The 13,177-nt window shown below is 40.1% G+C and overlaps 1 protein-coding gene across 15 annotated transcripts in view; it reads right to left on the reverse strand.

Annotated features, from left to right (window-relative positions):
- Positions 1-13,177, reverse strand: part of CCDC88A (coiled-coil domain containing 88A) — an 81,981-nt gene that overhangs the window by 67,466 nt on the left and 1,338 nt on the right. The window lies entirely within an intron of this gene.

Here is a 13,177-nt window from a genome sequence, read left to right on the forward strand (position 1 = left end):
CTATTGGGAATAAGATGCAAATGAAATTATTTTGAAAAGAAATCAGGTCTAAAACAGACCTTTTGTAAAATACATCTTTAAAAAAGACTTTTTAAACAATGCTAGATTGAAACGGCTACCGTGCTTGTTACACTGTAAATATTGTTAAGGCAAATATATGCTCTGAACTGCTTTTATTAGGTGGAGATACTGAACTGCTTCAGCAGCAAATAGCCTGGCAAAATAGGGCAAATCTGTCCGGAAGTCAATAGGAAGCAGAGCAGTAAAAGATACCCTTAAGCAATTTTACATTTAAGAGCAACCTACTTATGACAAGATACATTAATTTCAATGCAGTAAAACCAGACAGGAGCATCTATCCCAATAATGCATTAGTTTAAAACTCCTGATTAGAGAACTTCAGTGATTTTGAAATCCCACCAGTTCCATGAGTTACAGATTGAGACCTCATATAATCAGGGATTAGGTGTCTTTAAATTTTCATTGACCAAAATCTATCAGAAATGGGAATCTGATAGCTTAATGGCTTCATGCTTAAATCTATGCAGACTGCAAACCAGTTGTGTCCCCTCCTGCCATCTGTTCCTTGATGGTGCTTCATGATTAACTCTAGTATTATAACGCACTCTAATTCTAAATATATCATTGTTTGAATGTATTTGTTCATTACAGTGAAATGCTGAAACAAGCACTTTGGAAGAAATCCTGCAAAAGTGTACATCTCAAAGGGTAACATACTGACTGTTACTCTGCGTTTTAACTTACAGCAGCATAGTATTCACTTACACATAAGTGTTGCTTGACTAATAAAGTTGCATTTTTTGCAAAGTTCCTTTAACTGGAATACTGAGGCTCATTCCCCCTCTCTGCCAAATACTTTAGTAATTACTGATATTGGAATTTTGGGATAGAGTTCAAATGATAAAGCAGCATTTCCATTATTTACTATTAGTAGGAAAATAATAAACACATATAAAATGTGGTTTGCAAAAAAATTTAATACAGCAGTGTCCTTTTACCGTGAAAGCTGAAGTAAGATCAGGGCCTTCACTGGAGAATAACTGATAATCTCCACTTGCTTTAAGCATTTGAAGCAACACCAAAGCAGGTAGTTGAGGCAATGGATCTATTGGAAGCACCTCTGCACGTGGGACAAAAGGAACACTGGCCTCCACTAGGGTAGTGCTGGATCAGTTTTAAACTCAATCACAGCTAAAGGGTCAGCCTGCAGGATTTACTGCATCAAAGGATGGGGCAGATTCTGAAGTACAGTATTTCAGTGGCTGAATCTTCTGACCGTGTATGTTCTAGAAAGGCTGGGACAAGATGGTGTACTTCAAACTCCTCCTGCATCTATCAGTATGACAAATTGCTGCTGCTTCCATGCTAAACCTATAAAAAAGATTAAACAAAAAAAAAAAATCTTAACTCCTTTGCTATAGCTCCAGCACATGTTTTTCAGAATTCCTATGTTGACAGAAATGGATTTAAATGGATGACTTCCCTAAGGACAGCAGTCCTGGGGTAATAGTTTGGACTTGATCTTAAAGGTCTTTTCAACCTAGTTGATTCTAAGATCCTATGAACAGACTATCCATTCTTGAAGCATGCAGAGAAGTAACTCAACACATTCTTATCTGAAGAAGAGATGGCAATAAAGTCCCTCCACCTCTTGAAGAGTATCAGGCAAGACACGCAAGCTCAGAGGCTGCAATGTACTGATGATATTCACAGAATCCCAGTCTGGTTTGGGTTGGAAGGGTCCTTAAAGCTCATACAGCTCCAACCCCTGCCACGGGCAGGGACACCTTTCACTAGAGCAGCTTGCTCCAAGCCCCTGTGTCCAACCTGGCCTTGAACACTGCCAGGGATGGGGCAGCCACAGCTTCTCTGGGCACCCTGTGCCAGCGCCTCAGCACCCTCACAGGGAAGAGCTTCTGCCTAAGAGCTCATCTCAATCTCCCCTGTTCTGGCAGGTTAAAGCCATTCCCTTTGTCCTGTCCCTAGAGGCCCTTGTAAATATTGAACAATGTGATGGCCCACTGATATCACACAATGTACACATGACTGATACAACTGGAGAGCTACAGTCTGACTTGCTGAAGACACAAGGGATGTAATTTCTAGGAGTGTTCACTTCTGAATCCAGCTAAGCTGTTTTATCTACACAGGATCCAGTAAAAGGATGCTCAAATCCTGACTTGCAATAAGCAAACATGATTTATACTAACCACTCTTCCTTGGCTTTTTAACAGGCATTTATGATAATCTGTCTCTTACTTGTAAAGTGCCTGTAGTTCTACCCTTCCAAGAACAGTGTTTGAGCAGCAATCAATGCAGATAAAATGGTCATGTAATTCTGCAGACACCTGCTTAAATATCTAAAGATACCACTACAAACGCATGATATCCTTCACCACAAAACAAGATGCCCATTACTATCTCCATTTAAGCACATTTTGCACTTAGCAAAGATTGACTGTAAGTGCAGAAGTTGAGCAGCTGGTAGCAACGGGTTTTTGTTTCAAGCTAATGTGAGTTTTAGGAAGTAGGTCTGACATCAAAATCCTTTTGGCCCTGGCACAAAACCCCATCTCCCAGGATTACATCCAACATCATAAACTATCAGGAGGCTGAAGCTCTAGGCCTACGTTAAAAAAAAAAAAAACATGACCAAGTGGCCTACAACAAATCAACTGGCTAGTGGGGATCAAGGGGAACACTACTGAGCATTATGAGACAGCTTTCCTACTCTCTGCCTTAGTTCTGCACCATCTGACCAGGCTGAACTACTCACAGGGTAGCTGCACAGTGCGTAAGCTCTCTTGTTGGCATTCACAGCAGAGGAGCTACCTAATTACTCATGGCTGAAGTGTGCTGGAATAACTGTATCTGAAGCAGCGCCACAAGCCTTTGTGCCAAGTAACCCTGACCCTCCCTTGTCCATTAACATGGGCCTGCTGCACCTTGCACCTCAAGGCTGCTCTGACCAACACTGCTCTGTTGGATGGTCCCACTGTCAGTGGTATTATCTGCAGGAAGAGAAATCCCCTCCTACCTGTGTACTCCCAGGTGTACACCTGAATGTGCAAACAGCCACACAAAAATCACAGAAGCAACGGGGCTGGAAAAGACCTTTAAGATCAAGTCCAACTTTTTATCCCAGGACTGCCAAGTCCACCACTAAATCATGTCATTAAGGACCTCAAAGTATAGTACACTCCAGAGGCTGGTGGCTGATCTTTAATGTATACCTCCCATGGTTTTAAAAAAGGAGAGCCCAGAACAGACCAGATTTTCTGTAACTTTTCCTTAATGGTAATAAGGAAGATGCATGCAGGTGAGCAACATGTAGGAGAAAACAAAAGGAAATAATACAGTTTACTTGTCATTTACTAAGCACACACTTGTATCACTGAGTTAACACCCCCCAAAAATCCATACCTTCCAAGCTTACAGATCAACAGCTGTCTTTATCATCGCATAGCATGGAACAATTTTACTACTATTGTTTCAGCTTGACTAGCAGATGTACTCTTTTTCCTATCACATTATGTAAAAAAACCTCAAACAAACCTTTCTGCCAAAGACTGAAAACGGTGAATCACCACCAACTGCACTGAGTAACTTGGGTGAGCTCCCTGCAACTCTCAATGAGAACATGGAGCAGTCTCTGCTCCACAGAGCACAGGTAAACTGGCTACCACCAAACCAAAAAGTGTCAGTAACGGAAAGGAAGATCTACAGAATCACAGAACCCCAGCCTGGTTTGGTTTGGAAGGGACCTTAAGCTCCTCCAGTTCCACTCTCCTGCAATGGGCAGGGATACCTTCCACTAGACAGGATGCTCCAAGCCCACTCCAACCTGGCCTTGAACACCGCCAGGGATGGAGCATTCACAACCTCCCTGGGCAACCCATTACACTGCCTCACCACCCTCACAGTAAAGTTCTTCCTTATCTCCAACCTGAACTTCCCCTGCTTCAGTTTGAAGCCATCACCCCTTGTCCTGTCACTACAGTCCCTGATGAAGAGTCCCTCTCCAGCACCCTTGTAGGCCCCCTTCAGAAGATGGAGATACCACAGAAAAAAAAAAAGTACTGAGGAGAAGGAATACTGAAGTTTTGTACAGTTTCACTGTGTGTTATTTTCCCTCTGAGGGTCAACATTTCTTATTTCTGAAGCAAGTTCAAGCTTTAAGATCTATTTAGTCCAATTCTATTTAACAGAGTAAGTGAAAACTAGTTGACTTCCTGATTAACACCTCATGTTAACAGGCCATTAAAACACTGCAAACATTTACACCCCCAATAATCCTGTGACAGAAAGATTAGCCTTACACAAGTAAGCACTCTCCGATCTGGATCACAAGATGCAGCATGACTTGGTACCAAACATCAGAAGGCATTAAAGTGAGAAAATGTTCTTACAATCTACCTTGAAAAGAACATTCTGCAAACATACAGGTTAAGTGGTTTGGAAGAAACATCAGAAAGAGTTATAAAAGAAGCAGAACAGGGCCAGAAAGTTGTCATCACAGATACGGAGCAGCAAGCAGAACAGAAGAGAAGCAAATAAACACTTATTGCCCTCAGCAAATGACATTTGTGAAGCTAACATGCAAAGTTATTTCAAATATTAATAGAAAGGAAAATAATTTATGTAGAATTTAAGAGACATTTATGCATCTTCTTTACTTGAGCTTAAAAAAAACAACCCAAACTCTTAAGAGATTAAGTTTGCATATATTTTTTCTCTCCTACCTGAACTTTCAACACCACAGCACTATGTACTCTGCTTTATTTGATAATCATGTATTGTCAAGTTAAATACTTCAGGTTAGAACACAAATCTAGACTATTCTTTTCTTATGAAGGACAATAACCCTCCTGTAAGTAAGCTAATAACAATATACATCTTCATCTTTTCCTGCACGAATTATTCAACTGCTGACATACCTGAGCCTTTGCCCAGATTATTCCAGAGAAAGAGACAAATCCATATGCAAGGCTCCTGGAAAGATGGGGATTGCCAAAGAAAATAAGTTACATTTCTTGTAAAAATCTCATCCATGTGAGCAACTTCATTGCTTCAGCACACCAACTGAAATGCCTTGCAGATTCTGCATGCATATTAATGCATGTACAATCTCCTACTGATTTTTATATATATATACACCAGAAAGACCTTACCCCTGTTGACTACCCAAAGCTACAAGATAAGCATACATACAAACTCTTAAAGGATTAATATTCTGGCTAAGATGCAACCCAGCACTTTGCAAGTATGACATTTTTCTACATTCTACCATAGATCAACTAGTATCTGTATTCTGCTTTCGTCTGGCTTACACAGTACTCTCAACATACAAGTATATTCTCAAATTGCCAGGAAATTACACCTGACATTTTCTGCTCAAGGGCTGATTTAAGAAAATAAAAATACAAACAAAAACTAGAGCAAATATTTCACTGCAGCTTAAAATCAGATAAAATTCTGTAATAAGCCCAAGCAGACTCTATCTCCTAGCAGTACAGGAACGGAAGCAAGTTTTCAAGTGTATCAAAATGTGCAACACATTCAAAGAGTCACTCAACAGACAGAAACATGACACAAGCTGTTGACAATTTCATCCCCTACTATTTTCAAATCTAAGCATACAATGTAAGGTTATTATTGCCTTTTCTTTAGGGGAAGCCAATGGAAAACACACCAACAGTTTGGGTCAAGCAGTAGTCTTGCTTTGATTCAATGCCTTAACATACCTTAGTCCAATGGAGGGCATTTTTTAAGCACTGGTTACTAACAGCTGCCCAAGAGGCTATCCCTCATTGGAGCATCTGAAGGCTGAGATACAGGACTCTAAACCAAAGCAAACAAACAAATAGAGACTCCTGCACAGTTATTACCATACAATTTCTGACCACTGAGGTCATGTGCTTTAACAAAACAGCATTTTGAAAACAGTCTTGATCCCTAAATAATTACTGCATAGGGAAAAGTGGTACAGTGTGAAAGACAAGGCAGGCAACAAACTGATATTTAGAGAAAAAGAAGGGGAAACCAAATATAAGTGGAACATATGAAAGAACACAAAGCTAAAAAAATCCCTTTTTAACAGAAGAAATACATGAGAAAAAGCTTGAATTTACACAAGATTAAGATGTGCTTAAATGATCTTAAGATGAGCTTAAGATGTGCCCAGATGATGTGGTCATGGAGATGCTGCAACGGCTGAAGCAGCTCTGCTCTAGAGACAGGCTGAGAGAGCTGAGCTGGTCCAGCCTGAAGAGAAGGCTCCTTAAGAGGAGACCTTAGAGCAGCTCCAGTGCCTAAAGGGGCTGCAGGAAACCTGGAGAAGGGCTTGGGACAAGGGCCTGTAAGGACAGGCCAAGGGGAATGGCTTGAACCTGCCAGAGGGGAGATTGAGATGAGCTCTTAGGCAGAAGCTCTTCCCTGTGAGGGTGCTGAGGCGCTGGCACAGGGTGCCCAGAGAAGCTGTGGCTGCCCCATCCCTGGCAGTGTTCAAGGCCAGGTTGGACACAGGGGCTTGGAGCAAGCTGCTCTAGTGGAAGGTGCCCTGCCTGTGGCAGGCGGTTGGAAATGGATGGGCTTTAAGGTCTCTTCCAACACAAACCATACTAGGATTTAGCAATCAATTTGTCAATGTACTTGATTAGTTTTCAAAAGAACTATCAAGAGCACAGCAATACTTGGCAAAGGCTTGTGCTGTAGAGATCCCCAACCAGTCATGATACTTCAGGAAACACAGCCTTGCCACTGGAAGATGCAAGCTGATCAGCACAGGTAAGGCATCTGTAGCTAATCCAAAATTCTGGAATTTACTGCTGTTATACAACAAAGAAATACGGCAACATTGTAGGGTGGCTCAAGGCACCTCAGTCACCTGGGCAAACTGGCCTTTCTGGTACAAAAAGTAGAGCAAAAGCAGTTGTGTTTTGCCTTCTGTTACAACACAGGGAGTCAGGACAGCCACAGCACAGAAGCAGAGGCAGGTAAAGAGCAAAGTCAGCTCCACAAACAGAAATATCATAGCCAGCCATAACTGGAACTAGAAAGCTCACCCAGCCTGAACACTGGGTGCTGCAAAGGGCAAATGATGCTTAGATGTACCACTCAGCCATCACACCCGAACTGCTACAGTAGCACACAACACAGCCACTAGTGTCAAACAGGGAGCTGTCTTCCTCTGGTTCAACATCACACTCCTGGTGTTCCCCACATGGTCCTTCAACTTCAGCTAAACCCAACTCAACCTCGTGTAACAACAGCTCTATTTAGTAGTGCTGCACTGTGTTCTCTGGCTGTACCTCCTCCGTTATCCTGCTCAGGTATCTGCTGTGTAGTCTCCAATGCATCAATCCCTTCAAGACCAGGCTGGATGAGGCCTTGGGTGATATGGTTTAGTGTGAGGTGTCCCTGCCCATGGCAGGGGGTTGGAACTAGATGATCTTAAGGTCCTTTCCAACCCCAACTATTCTATGATTCTATCCGTGTGTCTCTACAAGCAAAACAGCCCTGAGCTATTGAGGAGATGGTGTGTCAGCACACTCTTACCTTTATGACAGTGAAACACGTTATAGCCTAGAAAGCTGTCAGTAGGTTCATTTCATTATTCTACAGCATGTAGAATGTGAGTGAAATGCAAAATAAACTGAAAATAAAACTGTAAAACCATAATGAGTATGTTTTTCCCTTGGCAGAATATTTTCCTTGCTGAAACAAGTTATTTTGATTTTAGATCTTTCAATCAAGACTGCTATTTTTGGAGCAGGCAGGTAGACTCAAGGGAGCATCTCTGTATGTATTAGGAAACTTTTTTAACTCAGCTTTTATTCCCTGGACACAGCTACTGCTACCAGCCTGGACTACGGATGGGATTAAGTAGTACACTACCAAAAGAAACAAGAAGACAGAGTGAAAGATATATACTCAAGATAGCACATGCAGAAGAGAGAAAAAAATGGATGAATGCAAGCAGAGAAAGATGATTTACTTCCCGATCTTTAAAACACTGCAAGAAACAAGTGAACCACAGAACAGTTTACTGAATCAGAGCAGACAGGATGAAGGAAAGCAGACACCAACTGCAGAAAAAATATAAAAGCATAAAAAACCCTAGTCAAACTTCAGGCATAAGCAAAGAGCAAATACTTTAAGCACTCCACATTCAAGCCACACTTCCCTTTAGCCACGAAAACCCAAGCACCTCAGAAGTACAGGTATCCGCCTATGTTCCCTTCATTTGCCCAATTCAAAGCTCACTGCAAAATTAATCATCGTTACACCTTAAGAACTGCCCTTTTTTGTAATTAAAAGGTTATAACTCCAGCAATCTTTACCATGGTGCACATTCTGCTTGACACTTACTACAGAATTTGCTTCTTTACAAGAAAAATGAATGTTATAAATCCAGCTTTCCTTAAGAAAAATGTAGGCTCTACAGCTGCAGAACCACTCTTAGGAGCAAGAACTCTCACCAGCTACTACAGTGACATCTACCTTCCTTGTGCGGAAGCCTGACAGAGTACATCTGAAAAGTGTGAATCAAATCCATTTGCTTCAAGAAGGTGAGAAAGGCAGAGCCTTCATAATATTTGACTTTTCTTTAAAGTACATGCTCACAGTGTTACTGCCAAACTCAATTTCATTTTCCCAAAGCCTTTTTTCCCCACCTGAAGCTGCCTCTTGCTAGTTGGTCTTCTCACAAAAGAGTTAATTGGGTTGGAGTGCATGTTCCTGAAGTCTTCCACCCAGGCAGGCAGCTGGCTCAAGCACTAGAGATGGAGTCCAGTTTTCAGGGAAAGATACAGGCAAGCCAGAAGTATGGGCTGGCAAGCTCAATTGCTTGGAAAAAAGCATACAACTAAAGAGCTCAGACTAGGACTCAGTGAAGCACTCTGCACATTCTAGGCAGACACCACGAGAGCGTTGGAAGGAAAGAGTCAGCCGGTCCACCTGGAAAATTCTATGGGTGTGAAACACTGGCATGTGGATCCAGACAGGGAAAAATGGGGGAGGGGGGGAAGCAGCAAAGGGGAGAAAAACAGAACAATAAAATACTTAATCCTTTGAAGTAGTTTTCAGCATGTCTGGATGCAACTGATACGGATAATGTTGATTAATATAGTCAATTAAGACAAGTCATGAACATAACACTGTGATGAAAACAGACAGGTTCTCCAGGCAGTGGATTAAATGAACCTTGTTTCAGAGTTTGGTCCTGTAATGGTTCTGCACACAGTATTTGTCCAACAGTTCAAACAGATCCATTTCCACAAATACAAACCATAAAAAAGTAAAACCTTTAAAACTAAAATGCAGTTTCAAGCCTTTGTTACTTGAACAAAAATTAATGGTGGTGCTAAATGTAATTAAAGTCTCAATCTCTTAATTCCTTGCAGCTGCCTATTTTTATTCAAAGGAACCAGTAAGACTCTTGTCAGTTTGGGAAACAGTTTGTACTACAAGACTTTCAGAACTTCTTACACAACCCTGCTGAAAGTTAATTAACAAATATCAGAAATGAAGATCAAAAACACTCAGAAAATGAGTGTTTCTGTAAGAAACATCCATCTTTTGGGATCAGAAGAGTATATAAGCAGTGCAATACTAAGGCTAAAATAAATGAGGTGTTGTTAGTCAGGTTCTGGAAAAACATCTCTAACACAACTAAGTATTATTTTACTGTAATTGCACCAAAATGTGCAACAGGTGACTAAATCCATTAAAATACTGTTTCATTTATTTTACTCAAGTATATGAGCACTTCATAACATTAGAAACATTATGATATAGAGGTATAGTAAAGGTATGAAGTATTCTTGGTATGTTCCTCCACCTCCCTGCCGTGGCAGAACATCACTGCAGCAATCTCTGGAGTTCTGATTTATTTCCAAGAAGCATGACCTCCGTTTGTATCAAAGAACACAAAGATAAAGGCTCAGATTTAGAAAGACAGATGGGTTTCTATCCAGAGGTATCAGATACTGACTGATCCCAGCAGAAGGTAGGTAACCTAATACTTTTGTAGAACTGGACCTAAATTTAAACAGGAAATGAGAAACATTCTCTCAAGTTAGGAGCTAATATTGTAACACTGGAACTCTCCTTAATTAAAAATGAAATGAAATCATAATAACAAAACTGGCCTGTGGCATCTCCAGCAAAGAGCGAGCTCTTCAGATGTAACATTGAATGGAATCTGTGTAATTTTCACATGTACTAAAATGTCCAAAAACTCAAAAGCAAAAGACATAAAAGGAATTCAATGAATTATTCTCTCTCATGCGTGAGGCACTAATAAACTCAATGCTGATAAAACCCAACCATCTCAGTACCATTATCCCCCAACTATTCCAATGCTGACATCTGTTTCCTCTGTCTAAATCATTACAATTGATGAAAATAGATTTGGTCTAGACAAGCACAAGGAGAAACAAATGCCATACTAACACTCTCACTTGTAGCTGATGGAGGGCAGGATTAACTCTTTTTTAACTGAACAAAAAGCCTTCTCCAAGTAACAAAGCCACTTTTTCTGGCTGTGTAACTGTTTACAAACCGTGCCTAATCCAATATTAGCACTCACTTTTATGGTCAGAGAATTTGTTTTTTCAACATTTGGCAAAAATAAACTATGAAAGCATATATAAAGCAGGACCACAGCACCTCTAACAGCCACCACCTGCTCTTGCTTTTAAGGGCCTTTAAAGCATCTCATGCTGCAAAAAGCTTTACAACTATAGGAAATGATCTACACCACCACCACATCACAAAGCCCTTAGCTGACAGGTATGCACTAGCTGTATTTCCACACCAGAACAGCCTTAATATCTCAAAACTGGTGTGAATATTAAGCACTATATAACACAAGTCATGTAAGAAAAGCAACTTCTAGCGGTGCTTTCCACGTATTTCTACAAATGACACTCCTGATGACTTCTGCAGGAACATTTCTCTATAGCTTTTAAGAGAGCCACAGCTCCTAACCACAGAACTCGAATTCATGTGAATTAAGTCAGTGAGGGCTTAAAAGAAAAATTACCCAAAACATAACATTCTGTAGCAAAATATTTTGCTTCTGATGTCACATGATACAAATTTTTCTGCCCCATTTTCTCAATATACAGCAGTTAAGACTGAAAGGGAAAGAGAGAAATACTAATAAAAAGGGAAAATACTGAAAATAAGTTATGGAGATGAGTAGTTGGAGCTGCATCTTTGAAACGTTTTTGCAAATGAAGACATGTGTTTAATAGGTGGCTATACAAAGTGAACGGGACTGGAAGCTAACACAGATTTCCACAGTGACTTCACCAGAGATGGAATCAGCCTGCAAAACGTGAAACATTTTTTCCCCTCTTTCAAGCCTGGCAAAAAACCCAAAACAAACTAAACCCCTCCAAACTAGAACTGAAGTTTCCAGAACTGTACTCTTACAGTAACCAACCATAACACATTTCAGCCCGCAAAAAAGGTATTTTCAATGAAATACACCTTCCAGTGTAGGTACATATTTGTAAAATGAATTTTATTTATACCACACCTCTAGTTTAAGGCAGATTTTAAGTGTTCTGATTACCAAGCTATTTTATTTTACATCTCCTGGGCATGTTTTTTTAATACATACACAACCAACTCTTAAGTTAACTGCAGTAATCATGGTTTGGGAAGAAGAAAGCACAAAGTCAAAGCCAAATTAAAGGCACTCTGGCTTAAGCATGGGAATGTCCCCTCTCCACAGCTTTCCACTTTACATACACCTATCCCACATAAGAGTATAAATTGATATCTGATACTTAAGTGTTCAAAAAGTTTAATTTCAAGGCTATATTCTTCACAAGCACCTTGATCCAGTTCCAGTGCCAAATCCACCTTCCAAATATTTTCACCAGATACAAGCTCTGCAAGTTCAGTGCATGGTCACCATTGAGAAGCTACTTCATTTAGATATAGTCCAAGAAAACAAATACATAAAACAAAAGCAGCATGCTTCAGTGAATGCATCGCTTCAAATTCTTATTAAAATATGCTAGAAATATGCTCAAGATGTTTTTTTCTTCCAAAAAAGTTCAATTCCACCAAGTTTTCCATGTTTCTCAATATTACATGAGTGAACACTTGGAATTTTAGCTGCATAAAACTAGGTGACAAAACCAAATGCTGATTTCACAAGGATGAAAATTCAAACTTGAATGTAACATGTGGATCTTTCTACGTAGACGAGTTGTACAAGCTGAACAGCAACAGCAAAAACCTTTAAAGTACTAAATGAGTCAAAACTGTAAACAGAGTAAAAGGATGCCCATCACTGAGCAGTGTTGCTGAGGAACAGCTGTCAACACAAGCCACGCTCACACACCACCGTATCTATCCAGCCATTCATAAACCTACATTTTTTCATATCTATACAAACAAAGACTGTATTTCTCTGTAAAAACTTAAAATGCCCGCCCAAAAAGGTATGGAGAATATTTTTCCACTAGTAACATTTTTATGATTAAATCAGTAGGCACTTGACAAAAGCGTTACTCTCCAGCATTACAGTAGTGGGCAACATTCCAGTCACAACTACGATGAACAAAAAGTCACTATAAAGAAATGTTTCTAACAATCAGAGTTTTGAATAAACAGTTTATAAAACCATGTAAAAATGTTTCTTCACTGGCTCACAGACAGAAAGCATTCTATAGAGTCAATTAAAACATCAGTTTTACTGCACAACTACCTACTCTGACTTAGAACTGTAAAAAATACAGCAGAAGGAGTTGAAGGACAGTCCGTTTGCCCAGTAAACAACATTATGTGACTCGCATATGATCCTTAAATAGCATGTCACATGAACCAAGACAGGTATTAAAATCTTATTAGCAAGCAAATTTATTCAGATTTTTGTTTACGAGCATGACTTACAGCAGAATGAACCTTTATGCTTCCCCACTGGAAAGCTGGGAAACTATTTACAGTCATCCAGTTTTCCAGTAAGTTCTGCATATCGTGATTCACTATACATCCTGCAAATACATCACTCGGACAGCCAAGTGTGAAGAGTATCTGCTATGCTCCCAAGTCTCCTCTTAACTAACCATGTTACTACTTCAAGTATAAAACAGAGAAATTTACCAAGGCGAATATGGGGGGGGGGGAAGAGTTT

Source organism: Pezoporus occidentalis, unplaced genomic scaffold (genome assembly GCF_034315485.1).
Source record: "Pezoporus occidentalis ecotype Australia unplaced genomic scaffold, CSIRO_AGI_Poc_V1 ctg10, whole genome shotgun sequence".
Classification (NCBI taxonomy): Eukaryota; Metazoa; Chordata; class Aves; order Psittaciformes; family Psittacidae; genus Pezoporus; species Pezoporus occidentalis.